General features: G+C 44.2%; 1 protein-coding gene across 4 annotated transcripts in view; it reads left to right on the forward strand.

The window, feature by feature from the left end:
• The window catches only part of RERE (arginine-glutamic acid dipeptide repeats), a 169,361-nt gene that overhangs the window by 115,145 nt on the left and 41,812 nt on the right, over window positions 1-12,404 (forward strand). The gene's annotated exons all lie outside the window — the stretch shown is intronic.

Raw genomic sequence — 12,404 nt, forward strand, 5'->3', positions numbered from 1 at the left:
TTTAAAATATCCACACCTGGCTTCAGCTTTAAGCTTATTTATCATAAAATACAAATGGAGATCCTGCTGCCAAAAATGACAAGATACAGCAAAGCAATTTCCTAACGTGCTCGCAAGTATTTGTAAGCCAGTGTAGCCAGTCAAGAAATTACTTATGCAAAACACACAGACTTATTTGCTTGGCTTCTTTGCCCAGAATCATCTTCAAATGTCTCTCGTCTGCCCTCTTTGGAGTATCTGCTCATGAAAACATTGTTTTCATTGCGTGGTTCTCTGAATCCAGGCGCTTCAGATAGGCTGGGAGACAGAGCTGCTTACTGGGGCAAAAACACTGTGAATTTTATTTACTGTTTATATGGCAGCTGTAGAAAATGTAATTCGTGGCAAAATTGAAGTGGACCCTCTGGAATAGTCAGGGGAAAAAAATCAAGGGATATCGAAGGGGAGGCTGGAACTGCAGGGCTGCGATCCGGTCATTGAACAGGCTTGGAAGGTTAAGGTGCTTAGTTTTAATTTTTTATCCACAAAAAGTAAATATTACAGCTTCATAGGAGAGTGTCAGTTCCTACTAAATGAACGTTTTGTGGACTTCAGGAATCAAGCCATTTGATGCCATTTGCGTTCATCAGTAACAGTTTGAAAATGAACTGACCATGAAGATAAAAACCCCCACCAAACGCAAATTGCTGTGGTCTACTAGGACCTTTATTTGAAGAAGAATAAATAAGATTTTAGTTTAAGGAAAAGTGGGAATATAGAGTGTTGTCTGTAGCTTAGAACCATCATTCCTCACAGTAAAAAGTAGCTGATGCAGGATGAAATTATTCTGCTTGGGGAAAAAAGTTATTATTTAGAGGTTGCATAAAATTACACTTATTTAGCATTTGACAGCTTTACAAAATTAAAGGATGCAGTACGGCTGAAACATATAAAGTGTAATATGGCTCGAAAATGTGGATTTAGTTTAAATGCAGGTTTCCAGACAAAAGATAATGATCTTTTTGGTTGCGATTAACTTGCATCAGTCTTTGATCCAAGCTCTTGTTTAAAGGGATCAATATTGCACATACAGTACAGAGTTTATTGTCAAGTCCTTTCGGAAATAAGACAATGAATTAAAAATCAATTATACGTGCAGAAAAGTTTGTGCAGGGCAATCAATTTTGTCCTTTTAGTTTGCAGAAAGATTCCATTGTTTAACCAGCTGTAAAAAGGAATGAATTTTAAAAGCCTCCAGCAAATGAGCCCAAATGGGGTGGGGGAAATAGATTTAAAAAAAAAAAAAAAAAAGAAATTATTTTGGCATTTCATGTTCAGCAAAGGCTGCCTTGAGGGATAAATCTATAAATCCTGTCAGTGACCTTGGCTTCAAAATGGGTGATTTCACTGCTTTCGCTAATCTTGATCCTTCCACAGCTGCCAGATAAGTTAGTCTTTTCTTAACAATATCAATTTTTTTTTAATTTGCTTTGTTTAACCGCCGTATGTTTCTTGATTCATCATCTTTCTGCCTTCGTGTGGAATATTTTTATCTGTTAAGCACTTACCATGTTGCTGATCCCCCAAAATAATACAAGTATTTACACTGGCCGGTTGCCACGGCTCGGGCGGCTGTTTCTGTGTGGGGACGGAAGCTGAACTCGAAACTCCAAGTTTAACTCTGGCATGAACTAAGTAAGTAATTTGTAGGTGCTTTCAGAAGCTGGTGTTGTGTTTTGTTTTCTAGAAGAAGGTTTGTAATAGCGAGACAGACGCGCACACACGTAGTTCACTGTTGCCAAGGGAAAGAATCTGCTGCTTGAAAGATTAATAAATATGACAGCAGCTGATTGTTAAAACCATGTTTTTCATCTCGTTTTCAAGGGCATCTTAAAAATGGAGATCGCTTACACTTCCTAGCGTTCCCGATCATCTTTCTGTGTTCATTTGAAAATGAGAACAAGGCACTGAGGGACTGGAGAGATTGCCTTCGTTCTCCCATAGGGCAGAGTGGTTATTTTATAAATGAAGAGGGCCAAAAAAGCGCTCCTGCCTAGTTTCTTAGCAACAGAGCTGGAGTCGCTTTTAATGTTCGTGTGTGTCTTACAAGTTCTATGTATAGAAGCAGGAGCTGTGCAGCTCAGCAGTATCGCAACTGAAACAAAGACCGTTCACCCTCGTGCAGGGAAGAAAATAAACCAGGCGTGCAAATCCGCCGCACGGACGCGCCTGGTTTTCTCCCTTCTCCCCATCAGAGGATATTCTGGTCAGTAACACAGTTACTGTCTTCAATACCCTGACCTTTTATTCAGATTTTATCTGCCAAGAGATCCGGAATCTGGTTTAAATATAACATCATGCGATGTCCTGTTCTTCTCCAAAAGGAAACTGAGTCATGACGTGAGAACAGTCCGAGCATCTGGGCAGCGCAGGGATCCGCTTACCCGAGAATGATTTAGCGCTGCCCGGTGGCTGTTGCAGCAGAAAATGACAAAATGCTTCTTCGAATCGGTATAGTGACATAATTCTTATCTAAGAAACTTTGATTACTGTCGCAATATGGATGCTCTGTGTGCTTTAGTGCGCAGGACTTCTCTGCCTTACACAAGCGTAAGCGGCATGAATGCCAAAATACACCCCACTTGCAAGTTCTGTTTGCATGATAAATTTTATTTTTATAATCTTCCCTATCAACAGCACCTTTTTTTTAATTAATCATTCAGATGACATAAAAATGCATTTTGATGAAGCAAATCATATAGCTTTGTCTCCTTTTGTGTATAAGCGGGGCGGCCATATTCAATTAGACTGAAAAATGATCATTTGTTCTATTCCAGGCTGTAACAGAGCAAGTGAAAAACCTGTGATCCATCACCAGTTGCTCAGCTTTATGTTACTTAAATCACTTGCCATTCTGTCAGTGGCTCCGAATCCTCTCTGGGAGCCATTATTTAATTTAAGTTTGTGGAGGTGTCACTTGTTTGATAATAGGCTTTTTCTGCAGTCGACGCATAGTGACTAAATATTAATCATTTGCTGCATCCATCCAAGAGTCCTAATTAGTTACGAGGATAATAGTGCCAGTAAAGCTAATGATTATACTGCCGTACAAAGAATTTGACAGCAAATAAGGACTTGATCCAGGGAGACAGTGAGTACCTGCTGGAGGCTGGAAGAGCCGAGAAGCTTTAATTTCTGAGTCTGGCTGCATGTGAGGGGCTTCAAATGGGCAGGAAGGAAACTTAGATTGGAGTGCGGGGGTGCCACCTTAGAAAAATAACGTTTTCCACGTCGTAGGAGCTGAGTAACTTCACTTGGAACCTCTTTCAAAGTTGACGCAGCCGATGCAGATGAGGCCCAATGGAGCTGGTGCTTGTGCAGAGGTTCCGACAACTAACGCGTGGTTGGGTTTTCTCTTCCTTCCTCTTTAAGTGTTGTGTAAAAGATGCGTTGTGTTGATTAGCGCTCGTGAGGGTGCATTTAAAACCTACTACTTAGTGCTCCTTGGCCAGTGTTTTTGTGCTTTGATGCGTCTGTGGTTTTGAATATATTGCGGTGAAGGCTCAAGGTGCACGGAGCTTCTGGCTTTGTGGGTTTGCCCTTACTGGCCTCTTGATCTCTCGCTCGCTCCCTTATCCACTTGTGCACCATCCACCATGTTTTTTCTTACCCTTTTGTTCCTTTCCTCCCCACCCCCTTTCACAGTATCTGCTCAGATTTATACAGCTTTTAGGCTACATGGGGAGACTGATCAGACATGGGCTTAGGCGTTCAGAGGAGCTAATAAATAAGCATCACAGCGTATTACCCTCCACCGCATTGGAGTGGCTTCAAACACTCCAATCAAACATTCAATTTGGTACAAATTGGGGAAGGCAAAAGAGGGCACCTCTGTTTTATTAGGGCACATATTTCATTTATCTGATATGGAAGATATTGTCCAGCTCTCCGCGTCTGGGGAGGCAATTCCATAGTCTCAGCCCCGCTTCCCCCTCGCCTCCCTCCCCCAAATACCTACCGGTTGTGTTTTGCCTTTGTTTTAGATGCATTTCTGGTCCTTCATTTTCAGGTCTTTTTTTCTTTCCTTTCTCATTTGTGGGGCACTTTTTCAGATTTGGCACTGTTTTTTTAGAAAATGCATTTTTACCAAGCTTGGGTGAGCATGAGTTTGAGAAATGAAAAGCAAATAGCTTTCTTTTTCTTAGTTTGAAGTTTGCAGTTTAAGTGCTGAATTTCTGCTGCTTACCTGTATTAAAGGGTTTATATTTCAGATGTCATATGGGAAAGGAAGTATGTCTGTGAAAAGGAACACATTGTCCAACTTTTTCTTTTTGCTTGCTCTTTAGTTTTGGTATATAAGAAAGCTTTTTGTATATTAACATTTTAACAGCAGTTTAAAGTAACAATCAGAAATGAATCTCTTCGTGTACAGAAAACAAGCAATCTGAAGCATAATCGAAAGCTTTCTGTTGTCTCTTGGCAACAGCATATTGTTTTGCCTCTCTGGGTCACAAATGTGCCAGACCTTTGTTCCCTTTAATGCTTAAATGATTTTTTTTAAAGATGCATTTTAGGTAAAAAGACACTCAAATCATTTTAGCCTGGTTTGCAGCACTGAGTAACTGTTGATTACTGGAGACAACCACCTTCAGATAATGTTTCATGAATAGAAAGCTTTTTTTTGCCAGTGAAGACAGTCTCCAGTTCGGTTTTTAAGGTTTGTGGACATGTGCAACGTGATTGTTTTCTGAAGATCAGGAAAAAGCAAAGGTCTCGTGGAGGTTTCATGAGCACCGGGAACGTTGCACGGATCTGTCCTGCAGGGGTGAACCCTCCTGGCTGGCGGCAGAAACTCCGTCGTGGGCATTTAAATATAAATCTGGGCAAGTTGGCCACCCCAGTTTTATTGCTGGTGGAAGTGATATAAGTTTAGTGGCATAAGGAGCTGCTTGCCTGTGTGTGTTTAATATCCCTGCCCTTCTGCACGCTGTTGAGGAGCGGTGTGTGCAGCCCTGGGGGTTCTGCGTCTCCATGAGCTTGGAATGTCTTCCTGCCCCTCGACCCTCTGCTGTGGGGCCAGCAGGGCTGCCTTCTCCAGGCCTGCTCTGGAAAAACGAATGTCTCCTCTTCCCACCCTTCTTTTATTAAAGTAAAGCCCAAACTGAGCAGTCCTCGAACAGGAGTGCTCGTCTGTCCCTGCCTGTTTGTCTTCCTGTTGAAATGTGGGGCCAGGCAGCTGCAGCAGTGTTAGAATGGATTTGTAATAATCCACGAATTGTTTTTCCAAAGAACCAAGGTTGTTTATCAAAACACCCCTTCTGGAGCTCAGGAAAAGCAGAGTCAGGTTTTCTTTTTTCTTCCTGCTGCTGCTTTAATATCCAGCGTTTTTTTTGATCTGTGCATCAGCTTCTGATGTGCCACTGCAGGCTGTTCTTAGATCAAGTTTCTTGGCGTGCTGTTGACTTTATCTCGTTTACTGGATCACATTTCTGTTGCCATACGCTGTGTGATCGCAGCCTCCCCGCAGCTTCTTAACAATTAGTAATTGAGCAGGAAGTGTGTGTTCATTACAATAGCCTTTTGATTTTGATTTTACAATCGTGCAGTGTTCGGCGCGGAGGCGGGGGAGGCGCTTCTCCCCAACACGTTTTTGACAGAGAGGAGTCTGTTGTTGCAGCCACTTGGCCATTTGTCAGCGGTTCTCAGACATCCCTCTCGCGCGGGTTGCCTGGCAACCCGGGATGGAGCCATCGCTCGGCGGCCAGCGCGTTGCCAAGAGCAGGTTGGGAGATGATTTATCGGTGGGGCTGCGAGCGCGGTGAACCCAACAGGCAGGACTGGACCTTTGGACAGGAACCGATGGGGAACATGAAGGAGAGAGAGACCGGCTGCTTTGGGAGCTTTAGCCGGGGATGTGCAGTGAAAGCACTCAGAGCCAATAATCAGAGGGGCACAATTAGAGCAAAAATCAAGGCTCCTTATTTCGACATAATCGATTAATTTTTTTTTTTTTTTCTGTTTTATTTTCTCCTTCTCGTGCAGAAACAGGTAGAATGCAGAAAGGGAATCAAAGCTTCGCGTAACTGCTTTGGGTGAACCTGAAATCTGTCTCTTTATAAAAATAGCTCTGTTAAAATACTGATGGCAAAATAAAGCTGAGGTTAGCACAGAAGGTTAGCAGCACCCTGACAGCTCACAGCCTGGGGTGAAGGAATAGCTGAATTCTCCCCCAGCTTTGGAAGTGTCTGAGAGCTGTTGTGTCACCTTCGATATCACGTTGCCTTTCATACGGACTTTGCATTCATCCCTGGCGTTAAACAGAGAGGGGAATAAAGAGTTTTACAAACTGGCATTTAGGTGGTAGTTCATGCTGTGGTCAAACGTAGAATTCGTACCCTCCCCTTAAAATGTCACCCTCAATAAACTAAACTGGAGGAAATGTGGATAACCTTTGGGTAATCACCCCGGTTCGGTTTTTCCTGCTAGCTTGCGAGTCCTTTTTCCAGAATAGTTGCGATGGGGTACGGGCAATATGGGGAAAGCATGTTGACAAGAGCATTTTTGCTGCCGTCTGAGAAGGCGAAGAGGGGAGAAAGGATGATGAATCCACTTTGACCTCTCCAGTGGCAGCATAAATAATTTACTGAAAATTCTAAATAAATGTGTTTGTAACTAGTAATCCTGCTCTGCATGCAATCTCATTTAGCCAACTGTGTATGCAAATGTGCTATTAATGTGTTTGCACCCAGTATAAATATACAAATCTAATCTGTTTATATATGTAATTTACACACAGCTGTGCTCATGCTCACTTAATACCAATATTTTCAGCAAGTGAGAGGTATCATGGGAGATCTATTGTTGAAAACAAAAGCTCACGGTGCAGCACCATGGAAGGGAGATCATTATCATTTCAGGATCTTTTGGCATTCCCTTGGGGGACGCTGCTTAATGACTTTCTGTCTGCGTTCGGACAGACAAACACAGAGCCGGGTGGACGGCGTGTCCCTCCGTCTCTGCGGTGCTTTGGTGTCAAATCCCTTACAGTTGCTTTAATTTTTCACTATAATTTTTCAGGAAGGCAAAGCAATTGGGAGGGAAGGGTAATTGTTCAGCACCTTTAAGCCTTTCTGCTGATGTATTTTGTAGTTTGATGGAGGATACTTGATCCTACAGGCGTATGGCCCAAGGAATACAGGATTTTAATCACATGTAGATGACCAGCAATGCACTCTGAAGAGGTGCTTTGAATAGCCAATGAGAACATTAATGCCCTTTAATATGGATTGGTATCTAATGAATACCAACAAAATATTTTTGTTTTTCCATAATATCTTTGAGTGAGAGGACTTGGTGAAAAAGAATTGGATTTTCAAAATACCGCAAAGATTAGAGGACAGTTTTGTCTCGACACAATAGAATTATTTCATTAAAATGAATTGATGAGAAAAATATACAAGTATCTTTTCAAAGAAAGCTGAATTTCCATTTTGTTACGTATTTTGAACTAAAGTCACGGTCTTGCTGAATGAAGAAGCAAATTGAGCGAGTGTCCTGCAGAGCTAAGGGATGCTTTCAACCAAAAAAAGGATCTATGTGCATACATGTCTATGGTTATTCTCTTCCAGTCTTGCTCTACAAAATGGTCACCTGCCTGCGTGATGTGTGTCATCTCTTGGACTGGAAATCCGGAAACATTTCTGTGGCACAAAAAAAAAAAGAGGAAACTAATGCCTCAAAACCGGTTCCTTCAAATTGCGTAGTTCGCAATGAAGCAGCCAGAGCTGGCCCTGCAGGGGCTGCCTGGCGCTTGTTGGTGTTTCACCGTCGCAGCGAGCTGGTCCACAGTGCTCCAAGTACAGCCAAGGATCTTTTCTTGCTGTTATTCCACTAAATCTCTTCAGGAGACTCTTGAATTGCGAGCTGGTGACAGCCTGGCTGGGCGCAGGAGGAGACAAGTGTGTGGTTAGAGATGGGACAGAGCAGCAAACTTAACCTGGGAGCATCGGAGGTGTTTGAGGCTAAAGGCAGAACAGAGAGATTTCTGCAGAGATCTGCTGCTTCTGCTTGCGCACCAGAGATCTGCGCACATCTCTGATACAGCACCAAGGTCCTTGGAACAACACGCAGTGATTTTTGGGGCAGGTTTGTGGTGTCTTTCCATTAGACAGGTTTGCAGCTTGGTGATTTTTGCAAGCTTGCTGTTAGGCGATGTAACACACAACAGCGCAAGTGTCTAATGCCAAGGGTAAAATTGCTTGCTGCTTCAAAATTAAATTAAAAAACGTTGAGCAGAGTTACGGTAGTGACAGGAAACAATAAAATGAGGTTCAGATGAGGTTGAAGCATATTGTGTTCTCCCAGCAGCAGGACGTGTTAAAGGAACCTATTGCTTTAATGACAGCAAAATCTTCCATTTTTATATGCTCATAATTGAGGAAAAGGTTGAGAGAAGAACTTGCTGTTCTTGGACATAGTCTAAAGAGGATTTTTTTTCTTTCGAGCAAGACTGAGGGGAAAAAAGTCCTTATTTCCTGGATTAAGAAGGAACAGAGAAGGCTCTGTGTTTGTAAATATATTGCATTACAACATGCTCTTCACTAATTAACCAGGTGGAAGTCATGGGAAGGGAATGAAATAGCACATGGATTTTCTTAGAGAAAATGCATTTGATCTAAACCTGATTGAAGCAACACCTCAGAAAAGACGTATTAGTCACAGTTATGAATTTACAGTGTTACTGGAGTCGTCCTGCCTTTCTGAAGCCTATGTGGTTTCAGTTTGACATTCTTAAATGGATCAAACAGGTTAATTTGTCCTAGATGTTATTCTTGCGTGCTTTTAGAAACGGATTTGTTTTAGATTTCTGCAGTGAGGAAGAAAACAGAACTGGGAGCCTGAGTTCCCAGTGAAAACCTGGGGTGCTGAATTTCAGCACGCAGCAGCAAATTCTTCCTGCCAAGCTGTAATCTCTTGCTAATAGAAACCCTGACGTATAACCTCAACTACGGCTTTGCGACGGCGTTATCACCGCGTTGGTAAACACGCCATCTGAGCGCTGCTAGAACATAATGGCTTTGTGTATCTTGTCACGGTATTTGTTTCTTGGGATAAAATATGGGACCTGCAAGTAACACATATGCAAACATTAACATGCTTGTTCCGTGTTCTTCCTGGGTTATTTATAGCTCCGTGTTTACGCGGTGTGGGAGGACGCTGCAGAATGGAACCCATTTCATTGGGGAAGCCCAAATGATAAAATGGCATTAGGAGATCTTATGTTGTGGCTGGTCAATAGCCATGGTAACCACTTCATAAAATATAACTCGTGTCTGACAACATTGACTGACCTTGCAAGCCGTGGGAGTTCCTAATGCGACCTCACAGCAAGAATTATCCGTAACATTTTTTTAAATTGTGTTACAATTTGTCTTCAGTGAACAGTACAAACAATGCTGACAGAATTCTGCCATAAATAATGTTTTAAAGTTAACATAAGTAGTAAAATTGAAATGTTTGTCTTAATTTTTCAAAGTATCGAAAAATGCATCTTTAAACCGTTGTGCTCTAGAGCTGCTTCCACTTTTTATCAAAACTTCTTTCTTGTGCATCCATAGGTTTAATCCTCGTGGTTCTTCTAGCCCTGTATTGTCGGACTATTTCAGTTCAGCCGCTGTCATTTTCAGATGCCTTCTGTGAGTAGTGCAGCATCTCCGGCACCATTCAAATGCAGACAGAAAATCTGTTGCATGTCATTTGTGCAGAGGAGAGAAAATTTAAACGGTGTTACACAGTCTGTTGTATGAGATGCCGGAGAGCAACAGGTCACTTCTGATTTGGTGTGCAGATATTTAGTTCTTTTATATTTAGAAACACTTAGAGGTCTCTTTTGTGCTTGACTTGGAGCAAAGAAGTAGCTGTTCTTGCTGCAGGCTAAGGGCAAGCTCAACATGAATTAATGGAAGACTAGAATAAGAAGGAAAATCTGAAAAAGAAAATGTTTTTTGAAAAACCTTGGTTGTTTTGCTTTAGAATTTCCATCTGAGTTTCTGAAGGTGATTTTTGTGTGCTGCTTTGTTCTTTGTGCATTAAGCGGCTTTTCTCTTGCCTTTCAGTAGAGCCACACAACTATTTTATAGGTTGGTATCTTGCACTGCCGTAATGGCCTAGCGATAATTCTGTATGACACCGATATAGGTGACAGCGTAATTAGCCAAAATTTCAGAATGCCAGAAGGATTGATTTAATTCGTATTTGGAAATTTGGAACAGCATTTCAAGCTCCTGTTCCTCAGCAGGGCTACATGCTAGGCTTCCATTCCCAGCAGGGATTTCTGACATCTCAGAGTTCAAAGCAAACCAGCTCATCATAGGATTTTTTAATACAGAGTTGGATCGCAACACAAAACAAATGTAAAATAGTTGGTTAAAAGGAATCTTAAAAAAATAAATAAAACGGTCCCCTGAGAATTGAGATACACCATAAGTCTTTGGCAAAATGAGGAATAGGGAATCGGGGCTTTTCATTTTATGCAGTGGACCAGGTTGCTCTCTTGTATTTCCCTGTGTGTTTTTCATCTATGGTTGGAGTGTTCCAGCCCTGGTTTCTTCTTATTCCCCTGCAGCTTTTTATGTCGCATTTTCCTGTCTATGCTCTGTTAACTGGTGCTGCACAAGCATCATCGTACCTCTGATCCCATCCATGTATCTCGCTGTGTAGATGTCTGTGGTTTCTGCCGGTGGATGGGAGGCTGGTACCTGGTTAGTGGGAACATTTATCGTGTTCAGGAACCCGAGTCACAGAACTCGAACTCCCGAGTGCTCTGTCCGCCAGTTTAAAAGGAGCAGGTGGGATCATATACTAGAAGGGACTGTAATCTCCAAGCAGATACAACTGGTGGTTAATTCTTGCCTCCGCGCCCCGAGGCGCGTTCCTGGCGAACCGGAGCAGTCGTGCTGGTTTTGAGGGTCAGGGTTAGGTAAGGACAGATCCTTGTGGGAGCGTATCTGCAAAATAACATGCATGAGGTTCCAAAGAGACTGCTCACTCGTATTCAGCAGTGTGGTGGCAGTTTGAGGCTCACAGAGCACTGTTTCGGTAGCAAATTACCCTTTGTGGGATTCCTTATCCACTAAACAATATGGAAGCCTTTAATCACCAGCCCACCTCTTTCAAGGAGATGTTTGCAAGATGTGGTCCAAAATGCATTAAGCCAACCCGAGGTAGGTTTCTTTTGAGGGAATTATTTTATTAATTCTCATCTCCCCCAAAATGTTAGGGCCCATATGCTCTACATCCCTCCTCGTTTTTTTGCCGGCAGAATTTGGTATTTGCTAGTGTTAATACCTGCATGATTATTCCATGAGAAGAATGAGGACTGGCCTTTCTAAAAAGAGGCACTTGGTGTGTTTAGTGTTCCGATTCTGTACTGCTTGGTGGCGGTGAAATGCTGGGGTGCGGGTGAGGCTGGAGGCTCAGACTGACCAGCCGAAGGCGCCGGCCCCGCAGCGAGAGGAGGGAGGTGTTACCGAGGGGAAAAGGAGCGCAAGGGGCAGCTGCGGGGGGCCCGGCGAGCCCCGCAGGGCAGTGCGGGGTGCGGCACATGAGCCACAGCAACTGCCGGGCCGGGGGGGGGAGATGGAAAAAGTCGCCGCCCCGTTGCAGAGCCCTCGGGGACCGGCGGGCGTTAATCCGGCGGCTGCTTCCGCGGGGCTTTCCCGGGGCCGAGGGCCCCGCCGCTGGGGCCCCGGGCGGGGAGGGGAGCGGGGGGGGCGGCCGCGGATCCAGGCCGCCTTTTGCGACGCGCCCCGCGGGTGCCGCCCGCCCAGCCCCGCCGCGATCACATGCTGGGCGGCCGCCGCCTCCCGCCCGCTCCGCTCGGCTCCTCCGCAGCCCCGGCCCCGCCGTCGCCGCCGGGCGGCCCCGCTCGCTCCTCCCGTCGCGTCCCGCCGGGGATCGAGGGGTCGGCGGCTCCGGGGGCTCCGGCCGAGAGCGCCGGCTCGGGCAGCCGTTCGCTGGGATTTCTCCGAAAATCAGGAAGGGTGAATCCGGAGGGTTTGCGTCGGCGAGGACTCGTTAACCCCTGCGGCGCCTTCTCCGGAGAGCCACTTTTCTGCCCTGAAAATCAGCGTTGCCTATTTTTTTTTTCCTTCTCCTGCTTCTTAGTCGAAAAATAGACTTGGGAAGAGACGTGCAGCAGAATACTTGGGTCGTTTTGGAAAAGAGCTGACGGTGGTACTGACTCTTTTTTTTTTTTTTTTAAGCTTCGAATGTTGGAAGTTTGACATAGAAGGGGAATGTGGTTTGGATTTTTCGATATCTTTTCAAAGCCTTTTTTCCCTGTCTGTTTTCCGTTGCTGTGTAGGTATACGTTTTCTTCTATCGGCAGTCCTGAAGCTGAGAACACTGTTTGGCTGTTGTGCTGC

This window comes from Caloenas nicobarica, chromosome 22, assembly GCF_036013445.1.
Source record: "Caloenas nicobarica isolate bCalNic1 chromosome 22, bCalNic1.hap1, whole genome shotgun sequence".
NCBI classification, from domain to species: domain Eukaryota; kingdom Metazoa; phylum Chordata; class Aves; order Columbiformes; family Columbidae; genus Caloenas; species Caloenas nicobarica.